We start from the raw sequence: 9,908 nt of genomic DNA on the forward strand, positions 1-9,908 counted from the left end.
AATTAAATTGGTAGACCTAGTAAAGAACATGGCCTATCATTCGATCTGTTTAGGGCCTAAAAAGAACAAGATAAAGGGAGGGTAAATTTGCTCTCTTCACTTGACCTGCAACATCCACCTTCTCCTATCCCCAGACATCAGTGCTCCTGGTCCTGGAGCCTTCCTCCTTGGACTTGAACTTACACCATCGGATTCCCTGGTTCTCAGGCCTGCTTACTTGGACTGGACTATATTACACTACCAGTTTCCGTATTTTCAACTTGCAGATGCAGACTGTGAGACTTCTCAGCCTCCATAATCATGTGAGTCAATTTCTATAATAAATATCTATCTATCTATCTATCTATCTATCTATCTATCTATCTATCTATCTATTCATCTATCTATCTATGGGTTCTTCTTCTCTGGAGAACCTGACTAATACAGAGGGAGACAGGAGAAGGAGAAAGAGGAGGGGGAAAAAAACAAAGGAAAAAGAAGACAGGCTACTCGATTTGTAGAAAAGATGATTTCCTTGATATGTTCCCCCAGGGACTGGTCCTAGAGTTTGGGTGCAAATAAGAAGAATCATTTCACATTGATACAGTTTGGATATTGCAGGTCTAAAAAGTCTCACCTTGCACTTCTATTTTCTACCTAACAGCTGTTTCTTCTTTTGTAACTGGATGTTGAAGTGAAACAGACGGATTTATAGCCACTGACTTTTCTCTCAGTCCATAACGCTTAAATGTTGACACAGGTGTTTCAATATAAGAAAACCACTGGGGTTTGGAAAAAAGAACTTGAATTTTGTAGACATGGACAACCAAAATCAAATTCCAATTGTGCCATTTGCTATTTGTATAATTTCTGTCAAGTAACTTAATATTTGATTCTCACCTTCTTTATTGATACAACGGAAAATTTAGCCCATAAGATTGCTTAAAAATCAAGTATTTATGCTCAAAACCTAGTAGGTATTCATTAATTCATTTCACTAAGAAAAATGTCAAATTTGAGTTTTAAAAAAATGCCTGAAGAAAGGGAAGATGAGCCCAATTAAGCATAATTATCCAAAAATATGTTGAAAGTATAATTTATATAAATATATTTTTGCTTGAGGAAAATGAAATTGCCACAAAAATGTAGAAATTTTAATAAAGGCAGTCATCAAATAAACTGATCTAGTTAGACACCTTAAAACTACAAAGCAATGGCATAGTTTAAATCACATATAGTGCAAGCATATCCAGAAGAAGAGATGTACAGTAACAGAAAAAGTTTCAGGTGCCATAAGTGAGATGTAGAAGCCTTCCTCAGATTCTCTTATAATTTATCCCTTCAGTGAATATTTACTGAGTGCCTTCTGTGTGCCCAGTGGATCTTCTTATGGACGCTTGGGAATCATTAATGTGAAACAATATAACATAAAAGTTACTTATAACTTTTTTAAATATATAAAATTCCCTAGCTGTAATATATAACAGAAATAAAAGGAAACTGATTTATAATAAAATAATATGCATTTGAGTACGTACATGCTTTGGCACAACTGCACTAAAAATATAATTATGCAGTCAGATATCTTCATTGAAATATAAAAGTACTATGAATATGACAGAAATAATGCTGTAACATATTGACATATTGATATTGTCACATTGATGTGGGTGCATTATACTGGCAATTCAAAATAAGATTTTTTCAAAATGAACAACACTTGATAAAGTTCCAAACAAACATGGTAGATTTACACGGTACTCTTATTCCTAGAAAATTTTGTATATATTAAAATGTGCGAAAGTCTTTTGTGTTTACATGTAAAACAGTTTTGGACCAGGCTTGGACAATTAAAATTATTTTTCACCTCCCCATGTATTTATACACTGTAAACACTCAACCACTGCTGCTAGTAATATAAAATGGTGCAACCACTTTGGAAAACATTTTGGCAATTCCTTAAAAAAATTAAATCAACTCCTGCCAAGTGATTGTGCCCAGCATGCCTAAATATTTACCCAAGAGAAATAAAAGTAATTATGCAAACACATGAAAATCGATAGCAGCTTAACTTACAATACATAAAAACTAGAAATGACATAAATGTACATTAGCAGTTGAATACAAACACAAATTTATGGTATATCCATGTAACAGAATATTATTCCACAAAATAAAAATTGCACTATTAATGTATCTATGAAAATGAACGAGTCTCAAAAGAGTAATGCTGAATAAGAGAAGACAGATGGGTTGGGAGGGAAAGAGAATACACACAAATTCCATTTATACATAGTTCTAGTAAATTACAAACTAATTCATAGTGATGTAAGAGAGGAGCTCAGTGGAGGAATACAAAAGGGTGGACAGAAGGCTTACAAAGAGCATAAACAAAATTGTGGAAATGACAAATACGTTTTTATCTTCTTATGATAATTTCATGGGTATATACACATGTTAAAAGTTGTAAATTGTACAGTTTATAAATATATGTAGCTTATAATTCATTACTTTTACTGTACTAAAGCTGAAAAAATGAACTTTAAATTGTTCATGGCTAGAATAGTTGTAATACTCTATACAAACATTTTGATTAAATTTTTAAAAAGATCTCTTGCTCCCTTATTCCACTTATAAGCCTCTCTCCAGAGCTGAACAGAGGATTTATTTCATGATCAGACCTACCCCTCTCCACTGTTAAATTAACAGCACATCCAAAGTGATGAGTCAGTCCTTTAACTTCTATAAATTTCAGATCATCTTCTATGGGATTCTTTGATCCTACATGTATGTTTGGGCAGGAGCTCTCTAAATCCCTCTTTGGAAAAATTCCCTGAATGTGTCAACTGGGGCATCCCAATCATTACCCAGATTCCACATCTTGAGGTGGTCATGTTTCTAACGTGAGTCAAGTTCCCCACAGACTTTTTCTTTAGGAGCCCAAAGGAAGAGGGTTGTCTGATGAATACAGGGTCCCTAGTTAAATTTAAACTTCAGATAAAGAAAAAAACAATATTTTAGTTTAAGTATGACCCTAAATTATTTATTATCTGAAATTCAAAATTAATTGAATATTCTGTACTTTTATTAAAACTAGCAACTCTTCCTGAAGTTTACTAAGTTGCCTTTGGCAGAAAATAACAGAGAAACACTAGAAATATAAATAAGGTGTGGGGTGGTTAGCCATTAAAATGCATTATTTTAATGTATATATTACTAGAGGTTCTTGATGAGTCAAGTTGTTTGAATTTATATAATAGATTTGTTTCCAGTACAAATATACACATGACTTTGTAGAAGTTTTAGGGCATACTAGCCCTAAATGTTTAATATTTGCAAAATTGAAGTGATATGAGAGAAAGAATGTTTATCTATATGGTTTTGTCTAATTAGTAGATCACTTATTTCCCTCAGTTTGAATGAGCAGAAAATGAAACCAGCTAACTATGTCTAAAAAAGTGAATCAGGGCATAATCAAGGTGATGCAATGAACAAAGTTGAAAATGAAAGTCAGGCAGCTCATCTTCTCAATGTAAAAAACCTAACTTTCTCAGTGTAGGGTAGGGTAAGCCAAGTCGTTCATTTGTTTTCATCTTAACCTGAATGTGTACGGAAATAAGGATGTGGCTATGATTTTATCTTATCTTATTTTATTTTATTTTTTTTGTGTGGCTATAATTTTAGACTGTGGTCATAATCTGAAGAATTTTGAATCCTGAAAGAGATCACCTTATTCCTCTTCTGATGGAGATAGAAACCAATCTTCTGAATGAAAACATGAGACAGAGCTCCCTACCTCACATAATAATATAACTGTCTATTGATCGCAGAGAAGAAATAAACTACAGGTGAATAAATTTATTCTCAGCCTCAGCCACACAGACTTCCTTGTTGATCTTACGGTGGGGCTTGGTTCCTGAGACTGCACCTTCCCATTCCTGCTTTTACTTTTATTATTATTTTTATTTAATGTTCTTAACAAGACCATGAGAACAGTGCTAAGAAAACTGAAGAACAAGAGAGAGAGCATTTTGTTATAGCCCTGAATCAAACACATTAAATTACTGTTTTTATAATTACCCTACTCTGAAGACTTCCCAGCAGAATGTTCTTATTTAAAGCAGTTACTTTTTGCATGTAGAGAAACTTCATTCTGTTTTGTTGCCCTACATTCATTCATGCATATTACTCAGGTTATTTCTAATATTATATGTGAGATGACTGCACAGAGGTTAAGACCAAAACTTACAAATAGTTTTGCTCGTACTGAAAGACTGAAAATAGGTACACAACGCAAGTCCAAATAAGCTTCTACTGGAAATTGATAAAGAAGATATTTCAGAGCATATTCACTGACATTGATCGAAATTTTATCTGAAACAATAAATTTTTCTGGTATCATTTCTGAGAAACGTGTGATCCAATAAACAAGCCCATCTGAATGCTTCCTGCATTTTTTCTGTGATGTGCCAAGAAAAATAATAAATATTAATTCTTATTCCAACAAATAATATACTTATAGTAAATCAATCAAGCCTAGAAGTCAGGAAATTCCCACACATTCAGGTTCATAACAAAATAGTTAATGTAATGATAGACTTAACCAAAAATACTTTGACTTGGAGATAAATGTAACACATCTATAGAATTATAAAACTGCTTCTCTCAAAATTATCAGACTGAATAAAACCTAAACTTTGTTCCTGCTTTGAGTCAAATAACTACTTGCAGTCAAGATGTACCTCCCCTGTACCTGCACAGAACTGAGCAGTTGGTTTTGCACTTTACCGATACCAATCCCATAGCATTAATCCATTATTGTTCATGAACTGAAAAGTATGCTGTACTTCTGTTTGAGTTTCATCAGGTTAAACACTATAAATGTACTGTTTTCAAAGAAGAGGAATATTTTTAAAAAAGAAAAAAATGTAAAAACATTAAAAGCAGAGGTACTTTCTTCTCCCATCTTTTTGCCATTTCCAATGGTAAAATATTAACAATACTCAAAGCTCTGAGCACACTTTTTACATTATAAAGTCTTTCCATACCTAGTATATAGTGTTTTTTTTAAGACTTTATTTATCTGAGAGAGGGAGAGAGAGAAAGAGAGAGAGTGAGCAGAGGGAAGACCAGAGGGAGAAGGACAAGCAGACTCCACACTGAGTGCAGAGCCTTACATGGGGCTTAATCTCATGACCCTGAGATCATGACCTGAACCAAAATCAAAAGTTGGACACTTAACTAAGCCCCCCAGGTGCCCCTAAAGTGTTGTTTTTATGATAACCTCTGTGGTGTAGATAAAACAGATTTTCTTATGGAAATAAGAAAAAAAAATCTGCAAATTCTTAATTATTTAGCAATTTGGAAATGTTTCCCATTTTAGTACTTCAGAGACAGATATCCTAAGTCTCAGGCATGTACATACCTCAAATTCAACTCAGATCCATCCTTTCATATGTTCATGCAAATGTGATTTTCAACTCAGTTGAGACTGGCCCGGTTCAACGTGATTTGGGTATTCCAAAATAATTTCAAGACTGAAGGGACAGTTACCATCCCATGTCGGAAGATTTAACCTGGATTGAAGGACATAAAATAAAATTAAAAAAAAAAAAGCCAAATGTAAGCATTAAATTCAAGTTTCTTTAAGAAAAAATTTTGATTTCTTTCATTCTATTTTCAATCATTTATTTATCACTAAAATATTAATGGATAATCCATGCTAGGCCCTGTTCTAAGAACTGTGAATATGAATAAACTTAAGATTTGGTCCCAAAACTGAGGGACTCAGACTTTATTTAAAGAGATAGGAAATGAATGTGATGTGGGTCATATTAATGGTGCTGACCAAGAGATATGAGAACACAGCAGTAATGAACTCTGCCTCAGATTTTTAAAAGCCTGAACATCTGAGTTGAGTATTCAAGGTTGATGATACTTTTGAAAAAAAGGTTTGTTTATTTTAGAGAGAGAGAGACAGAGAGATGCACGTAGGCGGAGGGGTAGAGGGCGAGAATCTTCAGGCAGAGTCCCTCCTGAGTGAGGAGCCCTACGGAGGCTTGGTCCCATGACCCATGAGATCATGACCTGAACCAAAACCAAAAGTCAGATGCTTAACTGACTGAGCCACCCAGGCACCCCAGGTTAATGATACTTTTTATAGACAGGACATTAAAAAGAAAAAAAAATAATATATTAAAGAACAGATCTGTCAGATGGTACCATATTCTCATATTCTGGAAATGGCATCTATTTAATGAGACTCTAGTCTAGGAGTCCATCAGAGTGGAGGGAAGAGAGGAGACAGAAAAGGCAAGCTGAAAAAAGGGGTCATTTAAAAATATATTTTATACTATACTAAAGTGCCTGAGATTTTTCTCAGTGGTACTAACAAATCCCTGAAAATTAAGGGGAGAATAACGCAGTTCTGAATTTTAAAAAAATCACTTTGGCAAAAGACATCCAAGTTCTATTTCCCAAAGCCTCTCAAATTGTAAGAGTCTTGCTCTCTAAGTTACAAGTTTAAAAATATATTAGAAATCACTTTTAGTGAATCATTTTTTACTCTATTTTTCTCAACACAAATTTAACATTATTTAGTTCTCTTACATTAATGGTTCCATAGCAATGATGAAATGTACAAAGTAAAAACATGACCATGAAGTTCTTCAAGTTCTTGTTTTTGACTTTTTTCTTTTTGCTTTCTAAATTTATTTTTTGTATTCTCTATAGTAAGTCTTTAGTAATCAATACAGCTATTTAATGAGCAGAGTTTAAATTTAATTGTTTTTGATTAAACAAGCATTTAAAAATAAATGCCCAGTGTACCACATCCATCTAATCTGCCCCCCTTTTCCCCCCTAGTAAGTGAAAAGATCAATAAACAGGAAGTAATTCAGCAAAAAATGTTTCCCTTTTCCCTAAAATCCAAGTGTCTAGGGGTGATTTATGGAAAGCCAACTCTGTTTTGTGCCTAGTCCTTATTGTGCTTTGTGAACTCAACATTCTGTAAATGACAGAAGCTGATCTTATACTTCTCTTGTTATCTCAAGTTCAGCTAATAAAGTTGACTTTGCCTCTTCTCTTTTCCAGCAACTGACAGAGTGATTTTATCACATTTTCAGATTGCCACAAGTTCATTTGGGTGGCAGCTATGAATATTTTACAAATGATAAAATTTACACTATGGTACTAGCTTGGGTAAGTAAGACTGGTCCGGAGACACTGGTCACTTAACAATAATTTTCTATTGTAGATGTCAGATTCCAGGTATAAAATGGCCATTAAGATAGTGACAGAGTTAGAAGTGCTTGGTTGGGTAAAAAAAATGGCTTAGCAACTGGGATCAACCTTATGAAAAAATTATACACCACTGCTTGTTTAAAAAAGGTTTTTGGTTAAAAACATTAAATTACAACTTTTAATGTTAGCAAACTAGAAAGAGAAAAATGGACCATATAGTTTGGAAGAAATGAAATGGGTAAACTCCTGATCTTGGCTATAGTCATTAAGCAACATGGTTCTCAATCTTTAGGGTATAAGAAATAATCTGGAGTACTTATCAAAGCTGTAAATTCTTGGTCCCCAACATGAGAGATTCTGATTCAGTAGATAATGGGCTATGGTCCATGAATCTGAATTTTAAATAAAAATCTAAGTTTATTTTTACATCATGCTTCAAGAAACTCTGCCAGCCCAGGTGGGTTAAGAGGTAGATGAAAAGACACAGTCCTTTGGCCATAAATCAGAAGCTTGAATCTGAATTGGCTGAGGTCAGGAAACAGGCATTTCCTGGAGACTGTCTTCCAAATTATTTCTATAGAGCAATCAGCCTTTTTAGTGCAATTGAATAGTTTTTCTATCACTTATTTACCGAGTAAGTATCTGTCATTTGCCAACCCTTGACTAGTCATAATCAATGTACCAAAAAAAAAAAAAAAAAAAAAAGCTGGCACTGTACCTGGTTTTAAGGATCTTATAAAGTCTCAATGGGACTGAATTGCATTTTACATAGATTCTTGGAAACAAGGAGTTACTCAACTCCATTCTCTCCCATATGAAGGCAATGGGGCTTCAGAAAAGGTGGAGGGCAGGGTCATCTGGATTAAAAAAGCTGGACTAAGACTTCTAGAAGGAAAGATTTTGTAAGTGATAGAGTTACTTTCTTCAATTCTATTCCATTTTCCAAGGCTAATCAAAGCCCATTTTATAGCATCTTCACATGTATTAACACATATAATTCTTGTTTAGAAAGCCTGAGATCAGATAAGGCATTATATCAACATGAAGCTTCAGGTGCTCTCTGAATTGCTTTTCAGAACAAATTTCATTCACTGAATCCAAAGGGTTATTGAATACTTACTATGTGTCATACATTGATAGGAGTAAAGCATTAAGCTATACACTCAAAACCTCTTGTTCCAGTGGAAGTTGCATTCTAAAGGAGAAAAACAGAAAACTGACAAAAATAAATCAGTAAAATATGGAAAGGTGGCAGTCTGGTTTAAATCCAATGGGTTTTGCTTGACTAACTAGAGGACGAAGCCTTCAAGAAATGCTGTAAAATACGAAAGCATTTTTCTTGTAAATATTTTGTGTCATCATTATTCATTCAAAGCCTTTTTAAATTTGGACTTTAAAAACTGAAGTTTTTGATGATTCAGACAACACCACCGAAAATCCATTTTGCTCTGTTGTAAATAGGAGAGTGATGGGGATGGAAAGATTTGCTTATCTCAATGATTCTCAGATTTAAATGTATGTGTGCAAAGAGGAAGATGGGATCACTCATGTCAAGCAGTGACTCATGTCAAGCAGTGAGTGATACAAGCAGCCAAGGACATTGCATCTAATACCACATGTCACGAAAACCAGCACAGACTTACAATACTAAGGACTGAACCTGTAAGGCCACGTAAACCTAGAAGAACCAAGAGCTGATAATCACTGTATCCAGAAGAGACCTGTGAAAGCCCAGGACTGATTAAACTCCTTTAAAAAGGGAGGACTTTTAAAAAGGGTCAGACTCTCCAGACTCTGACACTTCCACATCTGACCACACTGAAAAAGCAACTGCTGCCAAAGGCTCTGCCCAGCCAATCTCTAAACATAACAGAGATCTTTGACTGCTTGAACATAATAAGCAGTAGGTGCCAAAAGCTGACACAGACCAGACAGAGGCCTCATCTCAACTATGCACTAAATTTATGTTTGGTTTGTTACCTTCTTACCCCTTATTGTATCTGTGTGACTTCATACCGTGCTTTGTTTTGTGTGATGTGTATGAAACCAAGATAAATGCATAGTGAAATGTCACTGAGTTACAAATCCAGAACCTGCTATGCAATTATGTTAAACTTGCTTTATGATTGAATAAAACTGACTTTGTGAAAAGATGCAACTCATGTACAGGCCTTTAGAGCATGCTCGCAACAGTGTGAAAATCTAGCTGCCAGGATTCTGAATATTTGGTGTGAGTGTAGGAAATCATTTATCTCTAATTGTAGGTGATTCTATGTGCAGCAGCGTTGAGAGTCACTGGCACAAGTAAACAAAGAAAATACACATGTATAGAAAATGCTTAACCACCTAAGGAAATGTATTTTTCCCATCTCCAGTATACAAGATGCATTTGAAAATAATAAAATACATTTTCTTTAACCTAGTCTATAATTCATTTTCTAACATTCAGATGGTACTGCCTAAGTGAGCCTGTAGATTCGCTACATTGAAAAGCTACCTTCTAACATTCCCCAACTAACTACAGAGACTACAAACAGGGTTACTGTAATCTTCCATAGTCTTCCTAATCTTTCAATGAATATGAAATCCTTCTTGGTTCCACTCTGATAAATCTGTAGAATAAGCTGCCAAAGCAATACGGCACTTGATTTTATTTTTCTAAGCAAGAACAAAATGTGCCTTTCAGT

The sequence above is a fragment of the Ailuropoda melanoleuca genome, chromosome 16, assembly GCF_002007445.2.
Source record: "Ailuropoda melanoleuca isolate Jingjing chromosome 16, ASM200744v2, whole genome shotgun sequence".
Classification (NCBI taxonomy): Eukaryota; Metazoa; Chordata; class Mammalia; order Carnivora; family Ursidae; genus Ailuropoda; species Ailuropoda melanoleuca.